At 45.3% G+C, this 27,193-nt stretch overlaps 1 protein-coding gene and 1 long non-coding RNA gene across 2 annotated transcripts in view; one reads left to right on the top strand and one right to left on the bottom strand.

Moving 5' to 3' along the window:
- Rrbp1 (ribosome binding protein 1) overlaps positions 1-5,622 on the bottom strand; it is a 68,171-nt gene extending 62,549 nt beyond the window's left edge. Inside the window, exon 1 of the mRNA XM_090351955.1 lies at positions 5,398-5,622. The gene's annotated coding sequence lies outside the window, so the exon portion shown is untranslated. The remainder of the gene's footprint in view (positions 1-5,397) is intronic.
- A 9,886-nt stretch (positions 5,623-15,508) lies between these two features.
- On the top strand, positions 15,509-17,179 carry LOC150050164 (uncharacterized). Its single transcript, XR_016538706.1, has 3 exons — positions 15,509-15,655; positions 16,761-16,919; positions 17,049-17,179. It is a non-coding gene; the product is annotated as an uncharacterized LOC150050164 (long non-coding RNA).
- Positions 17,180-27,193: the final 10,014 nt, after the last annotated feature.

Here is a 27,193-nt window from a genome sequence, read left to right as displayed (position 1 = left end):
GATGCTAGTGAAAAAGGAATCGGCTTTGCCCACGAAGGTTGAACACAGGTCACAGCTGCCACAGGAAAACCAACCTGGTGTGGCAAGAAACTCATTTTTCTCGAGGGTCCTAAAAATCTAAATTTAATGAGAAACTAAAAGGGTGGGTCAGTTGTTTGATACCATGGGGTTGAGTCTAGTCCACAAAGGGCAGCTTGGCACTTGTCTCCAGACATGCTAATAAAGATCTTGTCTTTTCATAGCCTGCTTAAGGTTGGAGTGCAGAATTAAAGGTTTGGGTTCAAGATGGCCTATAGTCCAACTACTGAGTCAGCAGATGATACCCATTATCACTATAAATAGCTGACAACTTTTCAGTAGACCTCTTCTCTGACCAATAGGTGATTGACTAGCTGCCCAGCAACTGTTTAAATTTTGCTTTTATGTCATTCTACAGAGCTCTAAGATGAGCCCATCAGTACAATGAAGAATGCACAAATCCTTCCCATACACTGACCTTTCCGAATCCTATGATCCTTTCAAAGTGAGTTAACCTAACATGAATATAGTTACTAGTTCAGGGAATTATTTACACCAGCCAGATAGGAAAACTATAGCATAATGGAATGTGTAAGGTTTGGGGATCAGGAGGATATCCCAGTCTTACAGAATAAATCTAGAAATCAGAAATTGTAAAGCATTCTTTATGAAGTTGCTACCCATTGCTTGACAAGTGGGAAAAACATGTTACTTATAACACTTAACAAGAAAACAGGAGAGGTGTCTGGTTTTAAACATAAGCATCTGCCTGTTTCAGGAAACCCTTTCAGAATTTGTCTGCCTAAGAAAATGGTCTCCCAGGAAGTCCCTGAGTTAATTTTCTATAATGTTAAGTAGACTTCCTTGCCCAGGGCTCTCACACTTAAGAATGAAATATGTACAAGCCATGTGTTCTCCATCTAATAACCACTTTTTTTTCCTGCATTTGGTACATTTGATCATTCTGATGCTGTCAATATTAGGTAAAAACTGCTTGCTGCCTCAAGCATCAACCCCTTTTTCTTGGCATGTAGGTTACAACACATGAAAAGCTAAAGTTTACATTTTAGTAGGCTGAAGTTTTTGTATGAACTGCCACCAGTCGTTTTGACTTACAGAATGATCACCTATTCCAACATCATAATATTTCTATTAGACCAAGAACAAAGACCTGAACGTTCAGTGAACACAAGCTACCTAGCCCAATCTGTCTAGTCAGACTTTCTGTGCCAAAGAGAATGATACAAACCTACACTAACCAAGATGCAACTAGTGAACACTTAAAATGTGGCCAAGATCTTAATTTTTTAACTTTTTATTTATTTATCTCTGTTGCAGGGCTTCAACTCAGGACCTCAGCCCTGCTCCTGAGTTTTTTTGATCAAGGCTACTTTGAGCCACAGCTCCATATCTGGTTTTCTACTGGTTAACTGGAGACAAGAGGCTCACAGAAGCTGGGCAACGGGGGCTCACACCTGTAATCTTAGCTACTCAGGAGGCTGAGATCTGAGGATTGTGGTTCAAAGCCAACCCAGGCAGGAAAGTCTGGGAGACTCTTCTCTCCAATAAACTACTCAGAAAAAGCTGGAAGTAGTGCTGTGGCTCAAGTGGTAGAGGGCTAATCTTAAGCACAGAATAGGCTCAGGGACAGAGCCTAGGTCCCAAGTTCAAACCCCAGGACCTGAAAGTAAAAATGTCTCATACTTTCCTGACCATATTAGCTTTGAACCATGATACTCAGATTTCAGCCTCCCAAGTAGCTAGAATTACAGGCAGGAGCCACCAGCATCCAGCTAAGGTCTTAATTCTTTCATATGGACCACACAGACCTGGATAGAGGCTTCTTCAGGCAAATAGGAATCATTCATTTGTATGCATACAGTTTGAAAGCCAGCAAAGAGATGCTTCACAAATAAATGAAATTCAGAATCCCTTCTTGCAGTACCACATTTTCAACTCATTCTACACCTTTTTATCACTGAACCTCTTAATTTCAATGTTCTAGTTGTGTCCTCCCTTGGATAATTACTGTTCCAGGAAGGTAGAATTATACAGCCCCACAGAATGTTCAGAAGGCAGAGAGGCTGGGTGCCGGTGGTGCATATCTGTAATACCAGCTATTCAGAAGGCTGAGATTGAGGATCATAGTTCAAGGCCAGAAGGGTCAGGAAAATCTATAAGAATCTTATCTCCAATTAATCCCCAAAAAGCTGTAAGTGGAGCTGTGGTTCAAGTGATAGAACACTAGCCTTGAGGAAAAAAAAAAGGTCAGGGACAGCGCTCAGGAACTGAGTAGTTCAAGCCCCAGCACCAACACACACACACACACACACACACACACACACACACACACACACACACGGCAGAGAGACGGTGTCACTTAGCTAACACAGGACAGGCCGAATAGTTCCTAGTGATTCTCTGGGTATCCTCACTCTCACTCATGAAATAGGTAGCAAACAATGATAACTACCTCATAAACTAGGGTTGTTGTGAGGCCTAAATATAGAGCATGCTTATAGAATCTGATTCTAAACAGCAAATTTAAAAATCAGGTTGGACTTGGTTTCATTTATCCCATGAGACAATTGCATGTCTACCTCCCTTAATAAATATTGACATCCTCTAGTTCCAAACCCCAGCATTCCTTTCTTGCCTTTTTCCCTGAGTCTTGTCCTCCTGAGTTCCCTGGATCTCAACTGGCCCAGGAGCCAGGCAATCTACTGTTTTTAACACCCCCTTTACCAAGACGACCAAGGATGCATGTTAGGACTTAATGATTGCATGTCTAGGATGTCAAGGAATCGCACAATTCCTTCCCTTATAATTCTCACTGACTCGTTTATCCCCTCTGGATTTTTCTTTGATTTTGGCAAAGAAGAAACAAATGAACTGCTAATTTGACCCTGTGTCATTTGTCTATTAGTTAAAGCTTCCAGGGATAAAAATAAGAATCCAAGGTCCCATACCATTAAAAGGTTTCCCTACTACATAATAAGCCAAGAATCAATTAAACCATTTGCACTCAACTATTTAAACCGAGTTTGATGCAATTTAATTATTGCAACCAGTAAAGTTAAAACTTATTTCAGATTTCAGCAAAGAGCTTAATTGTTCAAATGTGACTCGATTTGGGACTGAAAACTCCCAACAACAACAAAATGTTCATATATCACCGTATCTAACTTTTTATTCCCTTAATATATATGGTCAGAGCCTGAATCCTAAATATGAAAGAGTTCTGTCATAACATAGTACCTATACCTCTACTTATTGGAAACACTCTGCTCCCAAATCCCAAGATCCCTTTCTTGCTTTTGTCACTCACTTTGGTCTCTTCTAGGCCTCAACTGACCCAGGAGCCAGACAATCCAGGCTTGCCTGCAATTCAGGTTTGCACTGCTCAAGGTGGAGGAAATCTTGACTTTCCCTTTTCTTAAATGGACAGATATATCTGTGGGCATCTCCAGACTTTCACAACTGAAAGCTGTGTTTGGAAGGGAAACAAGTTGCTGGACAACAAAGTCAGCTGACCCTCAAAAAGTTCATAATGGAATTAAGACAGCACACAAGTAGCATGCTGCAGGGTCACAGAGATTCGTAGGGCCCCAGATTAACAGGAAGTTAGACAAGGGCAGTTGAAAACTATAAGGAGATGAAGGGGGGTGGAGGAAAATGCTCAACAGTACAGGGCTAGAGCATTAAGTGTGCAAGTTGCTTAGCGTAGGAAGCGTAACCCCTTCTGGGTCTATTTCCCCAATCTCCAGAAAATTCCACCCAGGGACTCCTGAACCAGAAGGTTTAAGCACACTGAGTAGTTGAACAAATAGTGACCCAGGAGGCTCCAGAGAGCCTCCAAAGTTTCATTTCCTAGGCGCTTCCCAGTCAATCCTGACCTCTGACCTCCGAGGGTTATTGCTAAACTGCCTTCTGTTTGCACAAGGACCGGGCAGGGAGGCACTTCCCTGAACAACAACTCCGATCCTACGGGGGAGTGGGTGGTACTATCTCCAGGCTACAGATAAGAAAACCCAGGTTCACAGAGGTTAGGGAACCTGAGCAGAGGTGATGTAGCCAAGGACCTACCTGGCTCCATTTTCCCTAAGTCCCTAACATGGCATCCCATCTCAAGAGGAGAGGTAAATACTTCTTCAGTGCTTGCTAGCTACAAGTGCCGAGGTCCTCAGTGCTGTCCTCTCAAATACGAGCGAAGAGGATTCCCTTTATCAGAGAGGGAAATGAGAGGTCCCGAGCAAAAAAAAAAAAAAAAGACTTGCTGGAAGCTACTGCCCACAGTATGGGGTCCTCGTGGTTCACAATCCAGGAAGAGGACCTAAAGCATCCCCCTTCCTTCCTTCCTACTGGAAGCGCAGGCCCGCTTGCTCTCCCAAGCCGGGGCGAAGCCAGGCAGCCTTGGCGGGCCAGGGCGGGCGGCGGGACGGGTGCCAGCATGCTTGGCTGGCCGGCCCGGAGGTGCCCGCTTCCGCCTGGGCCTGGCACCGCTGGTCCATTCATCCCAGCCGCGGGCGGGGCAGGCCGAACCGAGCCCTTGGGTGCCCCTGGGCCCCGGCCGGGCAATCCTCGAGCGGAGTTCCGCGCGACCCCGCTGGGGAAACGGTGCCGAGGCCCCACCGCCAGGGGGAGCAAGGAGCCTCGCCCCGGCACTCCGGGAAGTTGCCACGGCGGCCGCCGAGCGTCCGGCCCCGGACAGCACCCGCAGCCAGCCCCGTGGCTCCCCAGCCCGCCCCGTCGGGGCCATCCCGAGATCCTCGAGGCGGTCCCTAGGCTAACAGCTCGCAGGCTGGTGAGCTCCGTCCAGGGTCGTCCATCTCACCTACCCTCTTCCCCCACCCCCACCCCCCACCTCACCCCCGGGCCGGCTCCACCGTCTTCCGCCCCCCACCCCCACCCTCCGGCCCGGACTCCAGCCTGGCAACGTCATCCGGCGGCTTCCCGAAACTTAACCCCTTCCTCCGCCAGCTGTGCGCCGCCCCGCCCCGCCGCTAACTTTCTTCACCCAACTTCGGAGCGCGTCGGTCGGCCCGACGGCCCGGCCCGGAGGGAGGGGTCGCCACGTCGCGCCGCGTAGCCACCGCGGTTCCCCCGACGGCCGGGCGCAAGGTCCGCACGGCGGGGCGGGCTGGGGCCGACGCCCCTGCAAGGGCTCGGCCTGCCAGACACCACCACCACCCCCACCCCCCGCCCCGGGTCCCACCCGAGGGGCCTGGGCCACGGCCCGGACAGGCGGGCCGGCGCCGCCGGGGGAGGGGCCGCCAAGGAGACGTGTCACTCCCGGTGCAGCCAGCCCCGGCGCCCCGACGGCCTGGGCCGCGCGCCGCCGCCGCCGCCGCCGCTGCAGGGCCCGGCCAAGTTTTTTACCTGCAGCCGGAGACGCGAGAGGGAGAGCGAGAGGGCAGGAGATGCCGCCGCCGCGGAACCGCAAGAGAGGAGCCGGCCGAGCCTCTGCCGAGAAGCCGCCCCTAAGCAGCTGCAGTTCCCGCGACCCCGACGCCGTCCGCCCCGTCCGCCGTCCGCTCCGGCCGCTCGCTGGCTGCGTGCGCGCGTGTGGAGTCGTGGCACTTTCTGCCTCCGAGCTGGCGAACGGCCCCCTCCGCCGGGATCGCCGCCTCCTGCTTTCCCCACCCGGGCCAGCCATTCATCGAGACGCCTCTCCCCATTGGCCCGCTCTCCGCCACTCTGCCTGTCGCTAGCCACTCAGGACGCGGACAGCCGAGCCGCGGCGGCAGCCATTGGACGAAGGGGAGGGTCTACGCCGCGACCAATGAGAGAGGGGAGGAGCTGCGGGGAGCTGCGGTGGGCGGGGCTGTGGGGGCGGGGCCGCGCAGTGCATCTCTCGGCTCTGCGCGGGGGCGGAGCTACGACGCCCGGCCTACCTAGGGAGGTCGCAGGCCGGCCCCGCCCACCCCGGGGCGGCGGCGCGGCGCGGCGGCGGCGCGGCGGCGGCGGCGGCGGCGGTAGTGGTGGTGGTGGGGTTGCTCTCTTTCGTTTAACTGGAACTGCCTCGGCCTAGGAGGGTGGCGGAAGGTTCGAATCCTGGCGGTGCTGGGCCTACTGCTCTGAACTCCGCCAGCGCTGAGATGGCGGTGGGTGTCACCCTCCCCCTCCCAGCAGGATTGCGCAATCTGGGAACAGCACAGAAAATGCTTTATTTAAACCCAACTAACTTGGCCCAAAGCACCGCCCCCCTCCGGTCTCTGGCTTTGAGGACAAGTTCTGCGGTCTGTTCTCCAAGGAGGTTTTGGTCTGCACCGGAAAGAATTCCCTTAAATACATGGAGCCATGAGGGTGGAAGGGAACTGAGGTAGGGTTGCACACCCCTTGGCTAGGCAGGGCACACCTGAGACATAGTCCAAGATGCTGTACACACTCAAACCCGCAGAGCAATAGTTAACCATCCACTGGTGGCGGCATCTTATCCCCCATATTGGGGAGGGAGGAAGGCTCTGGCCCAAGTAAACCCACTTACATCCCTAGAAACCCAACAGATTGCTATTTCTTCATTATCTAACTTTACTCCAAAGGGTAGAATAACCCCCTTCTTTTTATAACATAATTCTTTTTTATTCTTCTTTTTTAACCAAGCCTGGGGCCCAGTCCCTGAACTTCTTTTGCTCAAGGCTAGCACTGTATCACTTTGAGATAGGAGTCTCACAACCTTTCCTTCCCCAGGCTGGCTTCAAACTGTAGTCCTCAGTTCTAAACCTCCTGAGTAGCCAGGATTACAGGCATGAGCCATTGGCACCTGGCTCAATTAATTTTAAGCTTGTTTTTTAACTTATTAATAGTGTTAATTTTTTCTTTTTGCCAGTTGTGGGGCTTGAACTCAGTGCCTTGGCACTGTCCTTGAGCTTTCTCAAGGCTAGTGCTCTACCACTTGAGCTACAGCACCACTTCTGGCTCTTTCTGTGTATGTAGTTACCAAGGAATCCAAACCAGGGCTTTGTGCATGCTAGGCAAGCACTCTACCACTAGGCCATGCTCCTGGCCTAGTGTTAATTTTGATAAATTAACTAATAGTATTAATTTTACTACTATTCTAAGAGGCCAAAAGAGCTGTGGCTGGCCCACCTGTCCACAGTGTTGCTTTGGCCCCTGTAGCTGCACTGTCCACTTCATGATGTCCGTTCCTTGGACAGTCTTCCACCCCCTCTCCACTCCCACTTACATTGTTCTAGTTCTTGTTAGATGTGGAAAATAAAAACTTGCATGAGGGATGAGGGAATACAGAGAGGTTAGGTTGAAATTAAACCACTCATTCCTGTTTTTAATGGCAGTAGTTCCTGAACCCATTAATGATTGATCAACTGGAATTAACCTGGACTAACTTCCTATACTCAGTCATTTTCTAGCAGTGGGCCCAACTTAAATAAAATTCAAGAATCCCAGGCTGGCAATTGCTACGGACTAGTTCTTCTTGACCTCAGGCAAGCCAATGAACTTTTTTTGAGTATGTGTATATTCCTCTAGGTTCCTCATTTGTTTGCTGTGTTGGGTGCCTAGGATATAGTACTAGCTTGAGCAAAGAGTCTGAAGTGGCACATGGACCCTTTAAAGACCCAGATGTTGAAAAGCTGTCTGTGTACAGGGCCCCCTTTATCTTATCCACTGTTTGTCGTTGTTTAAAATTTCCCCAAAAGCAGACCCCAGCAGGAAGACTTAGTTCAAATACAGTAGTCAGTCCCTTGAGATTTGAAGGGGATTGGTTTCAGGATCCATCACGGATGCTCAAATCCGGGGTTACTCTAGTCTTATGTAAAATGGCTTAGTGTTTGCATAGAACACATGCACATATCTAGCTCTAGATGACTTAGAATACTTAATACAATGTAAATGCTACGGAAATAGTGAAACTATTGGATTATTTAAGGAATCATGAGTGGTAAGGCAGAAAGTCTGTATGTTCAGTACAAATACAATTTTTGCTGAATATTTTTTGTCTTGGTTAACTCTGGGTGCTGAACCCATGGCATGAGGGGCCCTCTGTAATTTATCTAGAGGGGGATCATCTAGGAAATATTGGTCAGGAAAAGAGCATACCATCAAAACCCCAGCTGCTGGGAGGAGGTCAAGGGGGCAGGGCCTGCTATGATAGGATGCCTGAAAACCATATGAAATACACCCTAAAAATGTCCCATCCAAAGGGTAAGAATGTGGTTATTTATTTACTTCCTCCCAGTCCTCATTGATTAAGAGCTTTTCCTGGGGGGGAGGACTTTTAACTCCCCATGCCCTCATCAGTCAGAGAAAGTCTTGTAGCAAGAAGCAGGTCTGGGCAGAATGGTAAGGTGAGAGGCACCATAATGTCCTCTGAGCCTGCACAAAGGGGAGACCAGTAAACACGGGTTCTGTAAATATTATCCTAGGAACCACAGGATCACAAAGTCCCTAGGAGTGAGAGATGTTTACGAAAGGGGCCTCCCTGAGTCTGTTCCTTCGCCTAATTCAATATTTGGTTCAACCTCAACACAACATATACTTCAGAATGGAAGCATGGTCTGGTCTGAGTTTGCCTTTCTTTTGCCCCTCCCCTCTGCCATTCCTTTCTGTGGTGTGGTGCCGTCCACCCCCGGTTTCATTGTCCTCAGGCTCTTTTGAGCTGAGACCACAGCCTCCCTCCACAGGCTCTGCTAGGGCTGATTGACTACTATCCCCATCATCACAGTCTGGTCCTCTCAGCTACTTCTGCACTTGAAGAGCTCTCTCTTCAGCCATGCTCCCCTAAGATAGAGCTGGGAAAACCAAAGTCATCCCAAAGCCTGCTGGAGAGAAGATGCCTTTCAAGGGGGATGAGAGGCACTGCTATCCTCTGGTTCAGGTCTTCTACTTCCAGACCTATATCTGCTGAGTTTCAGCCTTCCAGCCAAATGAGGAAAGTTCCATCTCATAGCGCATCTTCTGAGTGCCATCTTCTCAGGGCCAGGTTCAAGGCTAGAGAGCCTGTTGTCCCGGGTATGGACAGATGATGTCAATACAGAGCCAGCACAATGAAGGGTCAGAGAGTAGATCTAGGAACTTTAGGCATGGAATTATTCCACACTAAGAAGAAGAGGTGAGCAGAGGCTTTTAGGAAAGCCCAGTAGAGCACCAGCCTTGAGCAAACAAACTGAGCAAGCTCAAAGCTCTGAGTTCAAACCCAGTATGAAAGGAAAAAAAAAAAAAGCCACCACTGGTGGCTCATGCCTATAATCCTAGCTACTGAGGAGACTGAGATCTCCAATAAACCACCAGAAAACCAGAAGTGGAACCTGTGGCTTGAAGTTGTAGAGTGCTAACCCTGAGCAAAGAAAAGCCCATGGATACTACCCAGATCCTGAGTCTCAGACCCACAACTGACAAAAACAAATGGAAAAATAGAAAAAGAAAAGGAAAAAAAAGATGAATTTCATCTGTTTGCATATCATACTTCAAACACTCAAAAAAAGGACATGTCATATTTTATAGTTGTGTATTTTAAGCAAATAAAGCAATAAGAAAAACACACCAGAATAATTAACATAGTCTATTAATTCATGACAGTATTCAAAAATATTCTTTATGAATATCTGCAATTTAGTAAGAGCAACAAGATGAGACGATACCTTAGAGTTTCAAAATAAGTTTTGCATTATCAACAACTATGGAAGGGTAACAAATGACAAATGAAGTAAATAACACATGACATGATGCCAAACTATGACATGTTTAGATCTTATGTGCCATTGTTTAGATGGCCTATACATGTATGTTTATCTAACTCTCAGAACAAACCTGTAAAGGAGGCACCATTGTCTCCACTTTATTTTTGGTGTTCATACCAGGACCTCTTGCATGGTTGACAATGCTATACACCTGATCTACAACTCCAGTTCTTAATGATGAGTTGTTGGTTTCCTTTTTTTTTTCCTTTCTTGCAACACAATCTTGCTATATATTCAAAACTGATCTTGATCTGACAATCCTCTTTTTTTTGCCAGTCCTGGGACTTGAACTCAGGACCTGAGCACTGTCCTTGGGTTTTCCTCAAGGCTAGCACTCTACCACTTGAGCCACAGCACCACTTCTGGCTTTTTCTATGTATGTAATTCCAAGGAATTGAACCCAGGTCTTCATGCATGCTAGGCAAGCACTCTATCACTTGACCAAACTCCTGGCCCTCTGACAATCCTCTTGCCTCTGTCTCCTGCATCACAGGCATGCATCATCGCATCCAGCCCATTTTAGAAATGAAGAAACTGAGGCATAGAAGGACTTAGTACCCTATCCACAGTTATAGGGTTGATTACTGGAGAAGCTTTTGCCCTCATCATTCTTAGACATAACCCCAGAACTCTCTGTCAATCTTTTTTTTAATTCAGTATAAGCTGTGCTTTTTAAAATTTTCATTGTAGAGGTAATATACAGAGGGGTCACAGTTACCTGAATCAGGCAATGAGTATAATTCTTTTTTAATCTTGTCTTCTCACATTCTCAGTTTTTCCCTCCTGTCCCCACCCACAAGATATACAGTTAATTTTTCACATAGTCTTGTGAGTACTACTGTTGTATTTGTACAACCTTAGTTTCACCTTTTCTGTGTTCTCCCCTTTCCAAATTCAGACACATCTTGAAGGTGAGTTGTGTACCTGGTGGAAGAGAAGAGTCTGGAACACATAACTTCCAGTACTGGTTCCTCAAGGAGGGATTTGTGGTGAATGGCGTCTGTGATAATTCCCTTGACATGCTCTTTTTGGGTGGCTAGGCCCACTAGATTTGGAGACAGTCCATCACAATAGCTCAGGCAAGGCAAAGACACAAATGTGAATGTGTGTATATGTGTGTATGTTTGTGTACAGATGGAAGGATCCTTCATGAGAGATGTTTAGAAGGCAAAATAGGTAAGGCTTGATCCCTTGAGTGTGTACATAAGGAAGTCACAAGCCTATTTCTGGCATGAGTGATGGGGTGAGTTAGTGTCACTCCTGGAACAAGACAGAAGAGTGAACAGGTGAGAAAGAGTAAGGAAGCCTGACACGGTAGTGGCTCATCCCTGTACTTCCACCTACTCGGGAGGCTGAGATCTGAGGATCATAGCTCAAAGCCAGTTCAGACAGGAAAGCCCATGAGACCATTATCTCTAATCACCAGAAAAACTAAAAATGGAATTTTGGCTCAAGTGGTAGAACCTAGAGTAGAACAGTGGTAGCCATAACTGGAAAAGCTAAACAACAGCACCCCAGGTCCTGAATTCAAGCTCCAGGACTGGCATACATATACACACAAAAAGTGGGGAAAATGTATTTAAGTTTGACCTGTTAAAATTCAAGGAGCAGCCAGGCACAGTGGCTCACCCCTGTAATCCTAGCTACTTAGGAGGTTGAGATCTGAGAAGGTTCAAAGCCAGCCTGGGCACAAAAAGGAACTGAGACTCTCATCTCCAATTAGCCTCTAGAAAATGGCAAGTGGGGCTTGGCTCCAGGGTAGGACGGTAGCCTTGAGCTGAAGAGCTCAGGGACAGTGCCCAGACCGAGTTCAAGCCTCATGACCCACAAAAAAAAAAATCAAGGAGCAAAACTGGACACTGGTGGCTCATGTCTGTAACCTTAGCTACTAAGGAGGCTGAGATCTAAGGATCATGATTCAAAGATATCTTGGGGTGGTGGGAGGTTCTTATCTCCAATAAACTACTTAGAAAAAGCCAGAAGTGGCTCTAGTGGTAGAGCACATAGAAATGCTCAAGGACAGCACAGAGGCACTGAGCTCAAGCCCCAGGATCAGAAAAAAAAATAAATTCAGGAACCAAGCCATGTCCAGGTAGAGATACAGTCTTGCTTTACTCAAAAAGCACTCAGAATTATCACCTTAGGCAATTCTGCCCTTGTGCAAATATGCTCAAATATGCTCATGCAAACTGAGTCACTGAGTCACTAGGTGATAAAAGCTGATGGGATCAGTGCTGTTTTGACTGAGACATGGCTACTCAACCAGAGATGATGTTTTCTTTGGATCTGAAGGTATGGTTGGAGTCCAGGTTGATGATACTTTTTTTTTCTTTCTTTTTTGTACCAGCACTGGAGCCTGGACTCAGGGCTCCATCTCTTAGCTTTTCATTCAAGGCTGGTACTCTACTGTGTGAGCCTCACATCCACAGCCAGCTTTTTGATGATTCATTAGAGATAAGAGTCTCATGGTCTTTCCTGTCTGAGCTGGATTTGAATCAAGATCCTCAGATCTCAGCCTCTTGAGGAGTTAGAATTACAGGTGTGAGCCATCAGCACATGACTTCATCACACATTTGAAAAACTAAGCATACTTGTGTGGGGGTGTTTCCTCCTAACCTGAAGCTCATCAACAATCACAAACAGCTTTTTTTTTTAACATTGTTCTTTCCTTCTTAAAATTTTATTGTCAGGTTAATGTATAGAGGGGTTACAGCTACATTTGTCAGGTAGTAGGTGCATTATTTCTCACACATTGATGCCCCTTCTTATGTTTTTGTCCCCATTTCCCACACCCAACCCTCTCAATCATCTTGTTTCCCCCCTTCCCTTCCCTCTTTCAAATAAATAAATGTATATACAATATACCAGGTAACAAAGTCAGATACAGTAACAACATGAGATTAACCATAAGGGGAAAAGAAGAGAAACAACATAGTATATTAAGAACAACAATCACACAAGATAAACATTTGTTTTCATATCCTAGAGTTCATTTCATTTCGTCTCATTCTATATGACCTTATGTATACAGGTTTTGAGTTATTGTGATCCTCTGCTAGGAGAGTCCTAGATTGTACTAATTATTACAAATGAGGGAAACCATTCAGCCTATGTTCCTTTGGGTCTGGCTTACTCCACTTAATATGATTTTTTTCCGAGTCTTTACATTTCCTTACAAATGGGATGATGTCATTCTTTCTCATGGCAGCATAGAATTCCATTGTGTATAAGTACCACATCTTCTTGATCCATTCATCTACTAAGGGGCATCGGGGTTGATGAAAAGCTTTTTTTTTTCTTTTTCTTTTTTTTTTCTTTCTTTCTTTTTTTTTTTTTTTCTGCCAGTCCTGGGGCTTGAACTCAGGGCCTATGCACTATCCTTCAGGTTTCTTTTTGGTCAAGGCTAGCACTCTACCACTTAAGCCACAGCGCCACTTCCAGCTTTTTCTATAAATGTAGTACTAAGGAATCAAACCCAGGGCTTCATGCATGCTAGGTAAGCACTCTACCACTAGGCCATATTCCCAGCCCTCGAACAGCATTTGAAACTATAGCAATCAACTCATTCTCATAACAAACCACTCTGGAACTTGGGGCTTAAAACAAATCCAGTTTTCTGTTAGAGCTCAGGTTGTGGGTCATCTGAGGTTTGAGTGAGCTAGGCTGGCTCCATTACAGGTCTCTGGGTAGAATGGTAACTCTTCTTTACTCTGGGCTTAACTGAGGTATGTTAGAAGCAAACTCCTATGCTTTTGACTCAGTCCCTCTCCTTGGGTTTAGCAAATCTTTCTCATGGAGAAACAAAACAAAAGAAACCAAGCAGAAATATAGGAGATTACTTGAGGCTCAGAACCAAGTTGTGTCTACCTCATCCGTTTGGCCAATGCATGCCATAGTTGGGCTCAAGTTCAAGGGAAGAGGAGATTGAGGCAGAGGTAAGAAAATAATACCCATGATGCAATCTCCCAGTGAGGCAAGAACAGACATGGGAAAAGAAGATGGGTTCACAGAGGGGAGAGATTTCAGAGGTGAGGAAGGATAAACATGGAAACTCTCCAGGAACCTGGATAGACAGTTTTAGAGGAATAAATTGGTGGCAAAAATCATTAGGTTGTGGTGAATGGGAAGAGAGAAGGAAGAAGTCCCATCCCTTCATCTATCAGATGCATCCAGTTGAGCATCTACTACGGGTCCATCTCTGTTCAATGCTGGGAAGGCATTCATGAACAAGGTAAAGTGTCTTCTATGAAAAAGCGTATTCATGGGGCCAGGAGTTTGGCCTAGTGGTAGGGTGCTTGCCTAGCATGCCGGAAGACCTGGGTTCAATTCCTCAGTGTCACATACATAGAAAAAAGCCGGAAGTGGTGCTGAGGCTCAAGTGGTAGAGCTCTAGCCTTGAGAAAGTCCAAGGACAGTGCTCAGGCCCTGAGCTCAAGCCTAGAACTGGAAAAAAATTAATTAATTAAATAAATAAAATTTTAAAGCACATTCATTTGTTGTCTGATGGCAGACACAAGCTTTCTAATAAAGATGCTGGGAACACATCCACCTCTCAAGATATGGCTTCTCTGTATTTCACAGACTGGATTTGATCTTACAACATTACTTTGGGTTGTTGTTTTGTTTTGTTTTGGATTTTGTGGGGAAGAAATGTTGCTTTTGTGCCAGTCCTGAGTCTTGAACTCAGCGCCTGAGCACTGTCACTCAAGGCTAGAGCACTACCTGCTTGAACTACAGCTACACTTCTGGCTTTTTGGTGGTTAAGTGGAGAGAGGAGTCTCTTGGAATTTCCTGCCTGGGCTGGCTTCAAACCACAATCCTCACATCTCAGCCTCCAGAGTAGCTAAGATTATAGACATAAGCCACTGGCATCCCACTATATTTGTTTTGTTTTTATTTGTGGCTTGAACTCAGGGCCTGGGCTCTGCCCCTGAGCCTCCCTGTGCTCAAAGCTAGTGCTCTACCAGTTGAACCACAATTCCACTTCTGAGTAGTTTATTGGAGTTAAGAATCTCCTGGGCTTTTCTGCTGTGGATGGCTCTGAATGGCAATCCTCCGATTTTAGCATCCTAAATAGTACCTTTGTTTTTCAGTGTAAGCTATCTCATTGTAAGTGTAGATGGTGTGGTGTGTGTGCGTGTGTGCGTGCGCACGCACATGGCTGTGTGTGTGTGTGTGTGTGTGTGTGTGTTAGTCTTAAATTGAGCCTGCACTGTCCCTGAGCTTTTATGCTCAAGGCTAGTGCTCTACCACATGAGCCTCAAATCCACTTCAGGCTTTTTGGTAGTTAATTCGAGATAAAATTCTTATGATTTTCCTGCCTGGGCTGGCTTCAAATCATGATTCTCAGATCTCAGCCTCCTGTGTAGCTAGAATCACAGGTATGAGTCAATATGAGTTTTAATAATGGTTTTGTGTAATAACTGTGGGAGAAAGCCCTAAAAATGTAACTATCAGTTCTCATAAGTACGTAGACACTACCATAGCACTGAAGATCATTGTCAACTGGTATCTAGACAGGGGGTAGGAGTGGTAGAGAGAGGAAGAAAGGGAAAAAGAGTAGGAGAGAGAAATGTGGGGAAGGGGGTAGGAGGCGAAGGGAGGGGCAGAATGGAGAGGTGCCATAGGATTAAAAATATTTTTAAAAATGAAATAATTGTGTACTCACATTGGTATTTCTGCACGCATCTCATCTCCTTGTCTAAGTTGTAGACTTGTTGGGGGTCAGTGGCTCTATCCATTCATCATTATACACATCTAACAGAATGTTTTGATTCTGGTAAGGACTCACTTGAATCTCTCCAGAAACACACCCTAAGAAAATGATGTAAATCCAAGTTTATTTGGGCGATGATCCCAGAAATCACCAGTAGATGAGCAGAAACCTGAGACTGGAAGGAGAAGACAGCCAAAAGAGTGCATCCTCACTAGTTCCTGCTGTGAGTAGCCTCTGAGATATCCAGACTGAGAAGCAAGGAAGTTAGAGTGTTTTTTCCCACTCCTATCTCATGGGTTGAAGGCTGAGCCTGAGACCTTAGTTAACTCCTAGCTCACAGCCCAGAGAAGGCACTAATGCTGGTGTCTGTAATCAGAGGCTCTAGATAAGCAGTAGAATCGCAGACAGGATTGGGCAGTGCACTAACTACACTCTAAAACTCATAAATACTTCTCAAATGAATTAATAAGTGAACAAATGGGCTGAAGCTGTTGGTGTTAATCACAAACAATTTAGAACTTAGACGTTTTTAGAATAGACTATGCATCTTGCCATTCCCTGGTGAACACATGCATTATATGTTTTGCAAGCTCTAGAGCACAGAACCCATGTGAGATCCCAGATCATTTGAATTCTGCCGTAGTGTTTCATAAAACCAAAGTAATATTATTACACACCCAAGGGGAAAAATCCATAGAGATGATGCTAACTGTTAAAAAAAATGAAAACATACACAAATGAAGTAGATGGTCTATGTGAAATCATGCTACCAATTTCTGTGGTTGTTACGGTAGGAATGTTTGGCTTGTTTTGTGGGTGATGATGCAGGTGAGCTTAGATTTAGGAACCTTTGCAGAAATAGCAATGACTGACACGTATGTCTGGCTGTAAGGCCCCAAAGAAAACAGCGAAAGGCTAGGCAATGGTGGCTCACACCTGCAATCCTACTCAGGAGCCTGAGATTTAAGAATCATGGTTCAAAGCCATCCAGCCAAGGAAGGGAAGTCCATAAGACTCATCTCCAATTAATCATGGAAAAGCCAGAAGAGGAGCTGTGGCCTAAGTTGTGGAGTACTACCCTTGAGTGAAAAAAATCAAGCAAGAGTGCAAGACCGCAAGACCCCAATTTCAAGCCTCAGTACTAGGAGAAAGAAACAGAGTGGAAAGGAGGGGAGGGACAGGAGGAGAAGAGCCAAAAAAAATCAAAATAATAGATGAATGATATTTATCTGGCACTTTTCCATTTCCATAATGCTTTGCAAATGATCCTTATTATAACCAAGACAGGAAAGTATTATCATCATATTAACATTATCCTCAATTTACAGGTGAGGAGCTAGAAACTGATATTCGAGGAAATATAGTAGCTTGCCCAAGCCTTCACTTACAGGCAATGAAGTTGTCTTGAGGACCCCTCCAAAAATATCTTTCCAGGATACACCTCTTCTAAGCTCCTCCATTGAACCTCCCACGGGAGAAATGAGCAGGTATAACAGACCCTACATGTACCAATGGATGCTGTTTTCCTTTCTACCATCCTTCAATACAATTGGCAAACTGTCAAAAATACTTTAATTGAATCAAAGACCCTATCTAATTGTGTTGTCCTTTCTCAGTTGTGATATCCTAGGAAATTTCAGATCCTTCATCTCATGCCAAGGGAAACACCAGTTAGGAGAAATCCTGCAGCCCTAAGGACATCCTGCCATATAGCTAGATGCCACACACCGGACATCTTGAGACAAAAGCCAAGGACTGTTGGATTAGAAAATACTGTAGGCTTCATCTTTTCAACCCTGAGCAGAAGACATTTTTTTCTTAATTAAAAAATTATTATAAAGGTGGTATACAGAGGGGTTACTATTGTGTAAGTCAGTTGATTGGTACATTTCTTTTTAGACAATGCCACCACAGAAGGCATTCATAATTAGCCTAGTTATACATCTTGGTTCCTCTGGAATATTACCAGAGATGAAGAGCTCAGGACTTTGACCTGTAGTCTACAGAGTCATCCTTCATTCCTGGTTTATTTTATTTATCCATTCAATAAATATTTATGTACTACTGTGGCATGGTACAGTCCATACTGACTGACTGCCAAGACTTCAACAGAGACAAATAGGACCCCTAGCCTCATTGAGTTTATAGTGCAATGGTAATATGGGCAGACAGGCTATTAATAATTGAACATACTAGCATTCAACTGGAGGTAAGTGCTCCCAAATAAATTCATATGGCAATGATATACAAAGATTTTGAGGGAGCCCTCTGCTTCTTTTCCTCTTTTTAACAAATATAACCTTCAAAATGAAGACTGTGTGATCTTCTTTCTAATTGACCAGCAAACAAACAAAGAAACAAACAAAAAAACACAAGTGTGAATCAAGTGGTAGAGCATCCAGCCTTGAGTGAAAAAGCTAAGGGAGGCCCTTAGCTAAGGGAGCAAATATACAAACGAACAACAACAAAATCCTGTCACTTCTATCTTACCAGGAGCTAAAACACTCGAGTTTGTCAAGTCTGCCTGGCCTGACCTTTCCTGCCCCCCTCACCCAGTTCTGGAGCTTGAACTCAGGGCCTGGGTACTGTTCCTGAGCAACTCTTGCTGCAGGCTAGCACTCTTCCACTTGAGCCTCAGTGCCACTTCTGGTTTTTCTGTGATTCATTGGAGATAAGAGAGTCATGGACTTTCCTGTCTGGACTGGATTTGAACCTCGATCTTCAGATCTCAGCCTCCTGAGTAGCTGAGGATCATGGGCTCTCTGCTTGACTTTTGTAAACCCCCATATACCAGAACCCCCACCATTTACCAAAGAGCCACCTGGAGCACATCCCCTCCTCCTCACCTTTCAAAGGTTACGGGCATTTGCTCTTTCTGTCATTGGTGGTAGGTTTACGTGCACCTCGTTCGCTTTTGTTCTGGTTGATGGAGATGCTTTGGTTGTTCTTCTCAAAGAGCACACAGAACTCCTTCCCCTCTACAAAAGTTCTCAACACTGTCTGCCACCTCCCCCCCAAACACACACACACACACACACACACACATACACACACACACACACACACACACTACCACTGGCTCCCTCTGGGTCACTAATGTTTACTGGTAGATAAGGTGTAGATGTCAACTCTGAAGCACCAGTAAAACTGTAAGGCCCAAGCAATACTTTCTTCCTTCTCAATCCCCTGTGATTTCTAGTCTTCAATGAGCTACTTTTAGTTTCAGGAAGTCTTTTCTTAGGTCTACCTTAAATCACTCCTAACCTCACTGTGGGCTTATTTCTTCAGGTCTTGTTCTTCCATCGCTTTAGGGCTGAGCTGAGACACCTTGCTCAATGCTGGGTTTGTTTGGTTCAGGAAGCATCTATCTCTGTGTGTTGATTAGTAAGTGCCTGACACTTCAGCATCATTATTTGATTCCGCTTCAGGTTCTTTCCTCCAGCCTTAAAAAAAGTTTCTGTTCCCAAGCCTCTCCATCACCATCTAGCTCTTCTCCAACGGCACTAATCAGCTTTTTTTCCCCTTCATTTTTTAATCATTAATAAGAGTTTTGAAGAAGGTCCTTAGCCAGAAGAATGAAAAAAAAATGAGTGAAAGACTAATAAAATTCTGACAGGACCCAGTAAGGAGCATGAGTTTCACTCTGCCTTCAGCCTGGCTGTCCCTTCGACAAGCTAATCCATCAGGCAGGCTGTCCTGGCTCAGCAGTGTCATCCCAGACTCCCTTGTGAATGTGAACTGCAGAAAAATTAGATTTAGAGGGAAGAGAACTTACCCGCACCCCCACTGGCTTTGTAAGGCTGCTGATGACCACTGGTCGTCAGAGAACTCCAGATCCGTGCAAAATTTAGTTACTTCTGTTGTTTAATTTAGGCAACTTCCCCCCCCCCTTTTTTTACAATCATTTCCTTATGAGGCTACCGATTCTCACAGAGCTCTAGGTACCATCTGCTGGGGAGGGGTGGGGGAAGGGAGGTTGTGTGCCTATGAGTGAGAGAAGGGGAGTGACATTAATTCATACTCAACTTTTACTGGCTTACTGTGCAATGCCGCTTCAATATGTTTGCCACGTCCTCTAGAGACAGAACTGAGGGGAGGTGAATTGAGGGGTGGGAGGGCCCCTAAATCATCAATCCTAGAACCATGTCAGGATTGATGTTAAAACCCACGTGAGCCACGTGCCAGTGCTAGTGTGCTAGGTACTAGGGTTACACCTGTAATCCTAGCTACTCAGGAGGCTGATATCTGAGGTGTGCAGTTTGAAGCCAGACTCATATATCAAATAAAGTACCTCCCCCCCCAAAAAAAATTCAGAAGTGGAGCCAGAAGTGGTAGTGGTGTTAGCCTTAATAAAGTAAAAGAAGCTCAGGGATAGCCTCCAGGCCCTGAGTTCAAAAACACAACCAACACACACACACACACACACACACACAGAGAATAATTTTTGCATTCTCCAAAATATATTCATATTTCTAGGTTCTGTCAAAATGGAAATACCTTTGTTGTAATTTTGTGGATATGTATGTGCCAGTATGGGGACTTGAATTTACAATTTGAGTGCCATCCCTTACCTTTTTCACTCAAGGCTGGCACTCCACCACTTGAGCCACACCTCCACTTCTTGCTTTCTTGGTGGTTAATTGAACAGAAGAGTCTCATGACTTTCTTGTGGAGGTTGGCTTCAAACCCTGATCCTCAGATCTCATCCTCCTGAGAAGCTAGGATTATAGGTGCAAGCCATCTGTGCTCAGCTAGCTCTATTGCAATTTTATGACTTAACAGTAGAACCTGCATGAATACAATATGTACAGGAGGAGATACAAAGAAAATATAATACGAAACAAGTATCTTCTTCATGTAAACTATTTTCTTTTCCTCCTCTCTATTTTATTTTTATTTTATTTTATTTTTATTGGTCCTGAGGCTTGAAATCAGAGCTTTTTCACTCAAGACTAATGCTCTACCACTTTGAATCACACAGTGCTACTTCCAGTTTTCTGGTGGTTCATTCACAGACTTTCCTCTCGCTGCTGGCTTTGAATCACAATCATCAGACCTCAGCCTCCTGGTAGCTAGGATTACAGGTGCCTAGCCTATACTATTTTCTATATAGGAAAGCACATTGTTTCACACAGTACAGTGGTTTATTATTGTTGGTTTTTTCCATTTATTTTTATGCAGTACAATGCTTGAAATCACTCCTCAGTAAAAGGATTCTGAGTATTTTTCCGATATGAAGGAGGCCAGGCACTGAAGGATTGACTCAAACCTATCATCCACTTTGAAGAGCAGGTGTATGGGCATGACTGCTCCAGAAATTGTGTACATTCAGAAGAAGAGGGAAGCGACATTAGCAGAAGAACACTCTGGCAATGTTTCCAGGAGGAGGGTGCTCTTCTACTTCTGCTCATGTCACCTGGGCCAGTGGCATCATGGCTGGCTGGGATGGACTAGTGTTTCTCAGCCTGATTCGCCTACCTTCCTCAGGGGAAGCTCTGCCATCCTTCAACGGAGCAAATATGCCTGTTGCTCAAGAAGCCTTTTGTTTCCTTCACACATGAAAATTAATGAGCTCCCTCTTTGGCATGGGTTAGAAAATTCCACTATGGTGTTGGCAGGGCTTGCACTGGTCCCAGAACCTTGCAAAATCACCACACTGACAGTAAAGTGGGGTCAGCTCCCCTTGCTTTCACTGTGGGGAAGGATGATAGAGAGAAGAGAACACCTGGCCAGGAAAGGTGTGTCTAGCAGACAGTTGTGGGGTTTTTTTTTTCCGGGCTGTTCCCCAAACACATGCATCTCTGTGGGCAGCACAATGCCCTCCTTATTACCTTGTCCTCACTGGAGTTGTTTGACTGTGGCAAACCATCAGATGTGTGGCAGGCAAGCACAGCCTGGGACAGATTCCTTCAGCCACTGGGACCAGAACACAGATTTTCCTCCTAGTCTCTCCTTTCTGCAGAACACTTAGACACCTGAACTGAATCCATGCAATGTGTAGCCTACTGGTCAATCACTATTTGTTCATTCAGTCTGTAATTTGGGGCCACCTGTGGTATTCCAGGGCTGGAGCTATAAAAAAAAAAAAAAACAGACAGAAACCTCTCTAACAGAAGAAGATTTTTGAGTGGGGGAGGGGGAACGATCAGAGCCAAACAAACCAGGTAATTTCATGTACTGAATTGCCCCTTGATCAGCACATTCACTTTAACCATGGCCAATGGAGGTCCAAAAATATTAAAGGGAAAATGGTCAAAAACAAAAATTCATGAGTTTTAATGTGCTCGCAGTTGTGAGGAGCCCTGTAGACAGATTGCTACTTTATGCAAAGGATCCAAGTTGTATAGGCTACCCTCCCGCTAGTCACTAAAGAGCCACTTCTGATGTTAAGTGGACCGCCTCAGCACCGCCGAGCTTGAGTTTGGGTAACCTCTGCTTTACTTAATAATGATCTGAGCACAAGAACGTTGATGACCTGCATATAAAACATGGGAAGGACGTAATTGTCTTTGGTACCATGGGGCAGCATTGCTGGGCACAAAGGAAAAGACACCATATTTATTAGAACAAGGGAGGATTACTATATAACTACAATAGGGATGACAGAAGGCGAAAGTGAGGAGGAGGATGCTTTAGGAGCCTTAGGCACAGTCTCAAGAGATCTTGGATCTTAAGTCTAACCCAGCTATAGGGAGATGCAGGAATAAGAGTCTTCCAGGTGGGCATAATAATGTTTGCAGAAGCCGGCACGGTGGCTCACACCTGTAATCCTAGCTACTTAGGAGGCTGAGCTCTGAGGATCAAGGTTCAAAGCCAGCCCAGGCACAAAAGGACCTGAGACTCTTATCTCCAATTAACCTCTAGAAAAACGGGAAGTGGGGCTTGACTTCAGGGTAGGGTAGTAGCCTTGAGCTGAAAAGCTCGGTGTCTAAGCCAAGTTAAGCCCCATGATCCATCAAAATAATAATAAATATTAATAATAATGCAAAGGCCCTGAGGTGGGAAAATATTTGCTCACTTCTGAGAACTGTGTGAAAGATGACAAGGAAGGAATAGCAAAGAACAATGAATAAAAGAGGCCTAAAAGAAAGGCAGGGCTTGTATTTATTATATGAACACCCTGTATTCCACTGTTGGTTTAATAGTTTATATAAGGTTTTCAATACACAACCTCAATTCAATCACCCCAAGCATACTACTATACAGATAAGGAAATGGGCTGAGGAAATAACTTTCTCAATGCCACAAAACTAGGAAGTGGTAAGACAGAAATTCTGAGCAAGGATTATTAAAGATATGTTTCACATAGCAGGAAAAATCATTTACATCAATGCTTGGGATATATGCAATGAGCAACCTGTAATACTGTATAAGTGGTTTTGTGCCAAATTAGAGTTATTTCCTCTAAATTGCTATGCTAAAGGTGGATGGAAATACAAAGAATAAAGCTTTATCCTTTGGGGTGAGGATATAATCGAGTTTAGGCTAGTATAGCCTAGCATGTATGAACTCCTGGTTTTTGTTTTGTCAGTTGTGAGATACAACCCCAACCACAGTACCACTTCCGGTTTTCTGGTGATTAAAGAGAGATAAGAGTCTCACGGACTTTAGTGCCTGGGCTGGCTTTGAACCGTGATCCTCAGATCTCAACCTCCTGAGTAGCTAGGATTACAGGCATGAGCCATTGCACTCAGAAGGTCCTGAGTTTTGATCACCAGCTACCCTGGTCCTTGAATTGTCCCAGCCCAGTCCCTGTAAACACATGGCATGGTTATAAAGCAGCAAAATTATAGAAAGATGGTGGATGATATAACTAAGGATTTGCATTAGCCAGGAACATTGTATCTGACTTACTAAGGGATGTGAGATTCCATCTTGCACTGAAGTCTTAGAATAGGAAATACCCAGAGGCAAATCCATAGGATTTTACCACATAGAACACACATTGAGCATCTAGTGTCCTGGAGGCTGCCAATACCCCTGCCTCCCTCCATGGGCAATGAACAAGGACATTTCTTTTACTATTACAAAAGAGAAGAATCATGGAGGTAGAAATTATTGATAAGTCAAAGAAGACAAAAGAACCCTCTAGAATACCATATGTGAAACACAAATCTTTCATATTTTAGTGCATTTCCTTTTAGATTTTCTCCCAGGCAAGCAATTTGTGCACTTGCCTGAATGCATAGTAAATAACATATTACACCTCACAAACACACTTCAGTGCATGCGTTTACCTTTAATGAGGTATACATTAGACTTTTAAGATTTTTCTTCTTTTCTTCCCCCTTCCTTCCTTCTTTTTTTTCTTTTCTTTTCTTTTCTTCCTTCCTTCCTTCCTTCCTTCCTTCCTTCCTTCCTTCCTTCCTTCCTTTCTTTCATTCTTTCTTTCTGTCAGTCCTGGGCCTTGAAACTCATGGCTTGAATGCTGTCTTTTGAGCTTTTTCTCTCAAAGCGAGTACTCTATCACTTTGAGCTACAGTTCCATTTCCGGTTTTCTGGTGGTTGCTTGGAGCCACCTGTGCCCACTTCAATTCACACGTGTTTAAGTGTATAGATCTGAATTGAGAGTACTAAGCCAGGTACTGGCTCATGGCTATAATCCTAGCTACTCAGGAGGCTGAGATCTGAGGATACTGGTTCAAAGCTATCTTGGGCAGGAAAGCTCATCAGACTCTTGTCTCCAATTAACTACCCCCAAAAAGCTGGAAGTGGAGCTGTGGCTCAAGTGATAGATCTCTAGCCTTGAGTAAAAAAGCTCAAAGATAGCACGCAGGCCCTGACGTCAAGCCACAGGACTGGCAGGAAAAAAAAACGAGACTATCCCCTATGGCAGCTTTAGCTTTTGGCCCATCTCCTGACTCCACACTTAAAGCAATTGCTGAACTTACCTCTGTGGCCTCCTAATTCTCTTGTTCTGGGACTTCCTATAATTGAAATTCCATGGGTATTCCTTTATCTTTGCCTCTATTGCTCAGTTAGATTTGAACTCAGGGCCTCACACTTGTTAGACAGGTGCTCTAATGCTTAAACCACACCTCCAGCTCTTGCTTCAGTTACTTTTCAAATAGGGATCCCCCCCCCTCTCTTTCTCTCTTTCTCTTTGCCCCAGGGCCAGTCTTGGATTGTAATTCTCCTAAGTATACTTCCCATTAAAGACATACAACCATCATGTTTTGTTTTGTTGGGGGTTTTTTTGAGATGGGGCTTGATAATTTGAAGGGGGGGCTGAGCAAGGCTTGGACCTCCTTGAGCCTCCTGAGTAACCTAGGTTACAAGTGTGTGTTATCATTCCTGGCTTAGACCATGAGTTCTCAAAACTGGATCTCATCCTACAATGTGCTCCTTCTGTGTAGAGGCAGCACTATGGGCTGTTTGTAGTCAGCCACTTCGTGAATCCTGAAAAGGACCCAATACTGTGTCACCATAAGTGTCCTGCTCCCTTCAGCCAGGCTGAAATGTGGGGGAAAGAAGAACTCTTGAGTTACTTTGTCCTCTAAGAATGACCTGTAAAGGTGGATGGTCAAAGAGCAATTAGGTTTGTCAGTGACAATTCCATCATTTCTATGAAGTGTCTGAATGGAGAGATGTGGATATGAAGTATATTTTTCTTGCCATTTTGGTTTGGGGAGGCGAAGGGGTGGTTGGTGGGAGATGTGGAGGAGTTAGGGGTTTGGGCCCACCACAGAGGCAATGGGAGAGCTAGACTGACGGTGCTGTGGTGAGGTATGAAGCTGGGTATAGCCTTGACATTGGCCTTGTTCTTAGGAAAGCATGCTCTCCAAACATCTGATGCTCCCCAAAGCGTGGACATGAGCAGAGTTCCATACATTTTGTATATGCAAGTCCCCCACCCAGGTGCATTCTATGGCTACCTTATGGTCCTCCAAAGGGCAGGCAGCAGAGGGCTTCCATCTGCCTGGAGACCTCATTCTCGCCAGTGAGTCAGACATGCTCTACATTGTGCTAAGCCAGTTTCCATGTCTCCCCTTGTAAATGTGACCTCACCAAAGGCAAGAACCAGCCTGATTCATTCTCTTAGTTCAGTTCCCCCAGAAACAGAGCCTGAGACAAGCATTGTGGTGGGTGCAGTGTGTCTGGGGGCTGGTGCCAGAGTGAGGAGGTAGGAAATGGAGACAGGAGGGAGGGCACAATAGTTACCACCGAGGCACCACCGTCCCCCTTACCCCGCTCACCCCTCCCCCCCCACTCCCAGGAGACAGTGGAGAGCAACTCCCTTCCGCCATTCATCTACAAGAACAGGAAGGAGCCCCGGGCATGGTCGCCCACAGTGATTGGTAACCACTGGTTTAGGACATTCCTGGGGGCTTCGATCCTGACACTTGTAGCTTCCTTGCTTATAAGCAGTGGGGACTCCAGGAGCAGCAGAGCAATACAGACATTGGCAGCTGGAAGTCAGGCTGTTGACAAAAGGCAACAGCCAGGGCCCTGACAATGTCACTAGGGGCCCCCCAGTGCCAGCTCAGTCCCTGCAATGAATAGATCCTCACTACAGCACATTGGCTCAACCCAAAGGGCTCAGCTAGCTTTGGCCTCAAAGCCACAGCTCCTGTTTGTTCTCCAGTAACCTCAAAATACTGCCATCAGCTGGCAGAACTATTTCAGGATCAAACCCAGGACACCAGCACCCCCCCCCCACTTCTTTCTCAAAGTGTGGTCCCTGAACCAACATCGTCTCCATGGCCTGGTGACTGGATCCCATCTTAGGTCTAATAATCAGGATTTGGGGAAATGGAATATGTTCAACTAACCACGGTACTCTGTGTTAAAGCATGAAATCCAGTTAGACCCTAAATTTTAGAGTTGCTAATATAGCTATTTTCTCTTAGTTTGAGATGCTCTTTTCCCCTAACTCCAAACCTGGTAGGAAAGCCTCTAAACCTTCAACCTGAGTTGAAGCCTCTAAAATGTTTTCTACTTTGCCCCCTTCAGGGAGTTTTCTTTTCCTTTTAGGTGTATTAAATATAAACCGTACCTAATTATCAATTTCCAACAGAGAAAAGTAACCCAGGCACACCTACTACACAAGATAACCAACCTATAGGACATCTGTGTTGGGCGTTTGTTTTCCTGAGCTAATATTTAAATCCTGCCTTGAGGCCAGACCAGGTGGCAGGAAGGAAAATTACATATATTTCTTAATCAGTAGGAAAATTAAAAGAAAAAACAAACTCCTGGAATTTTGAATGCTTTATGGAAATGGAAAGAGTTGGGGTGCTCATATAAATCAAGTGATGTGGGAGAAAATTAACAAAGATGAACTTGGGGCAGGTCCTGGTGCCCATGCCTGTAGTCATAGCTACATGAGAGGCTGAGATCTGAGGACTGAGGTTCAAAGCCAGCCCTGACAGAAAAATACAAGAAACACTTAATCTCTAATTCACCAGCAAAAGCTGGTAATAGAGGTGTGGCTCAAGTGGTAGAGCATAAACCTTGGTGGTGGGGATGGGGAGGAGCCAAGCAAGAATACAAGGCCCTGAGTTCAAGCCCCAGGACAGGCACCAAAAAAACCAACCATCCAAAGATGGTTTTGATTTCAGGCAGGAGCAGCACAGAATCAGAATCATGGCTTTATCTGCCATGTCCTTTGCATGATAGTCATTTCATTGCTTCTTTTAGCAGTGTGATCAAAATGAATACACAGACCAGTCCATTTCTTCTAGAGGGATAGCCCCTTCTCCCCCGCCCTGTCCCCTGATACCAAGAAGTCACAGAAGGTCTTCTGATAGGTTCACCTCAG

The sequence above is a fragment of the Megascapheus bottae genome, chromosome 18 (assembly GCF_031878675.1).
Source record: "Megascapheus bottae isolate mThoBot1 chromosome 18, mThoBot2.hap1, whole genome shotgun sequence".
NCBI lineage: Eukaryota > Metazoa > Chordata > Mammalia > Rodentia > Geomyidae > Megascapheus > Megascapheus bottae.
The sequence above is the reverse complement of the archived record's forward strand: the minus strand, read 5'-3'. Positions and strand labels throughout refer to the sequence as shown.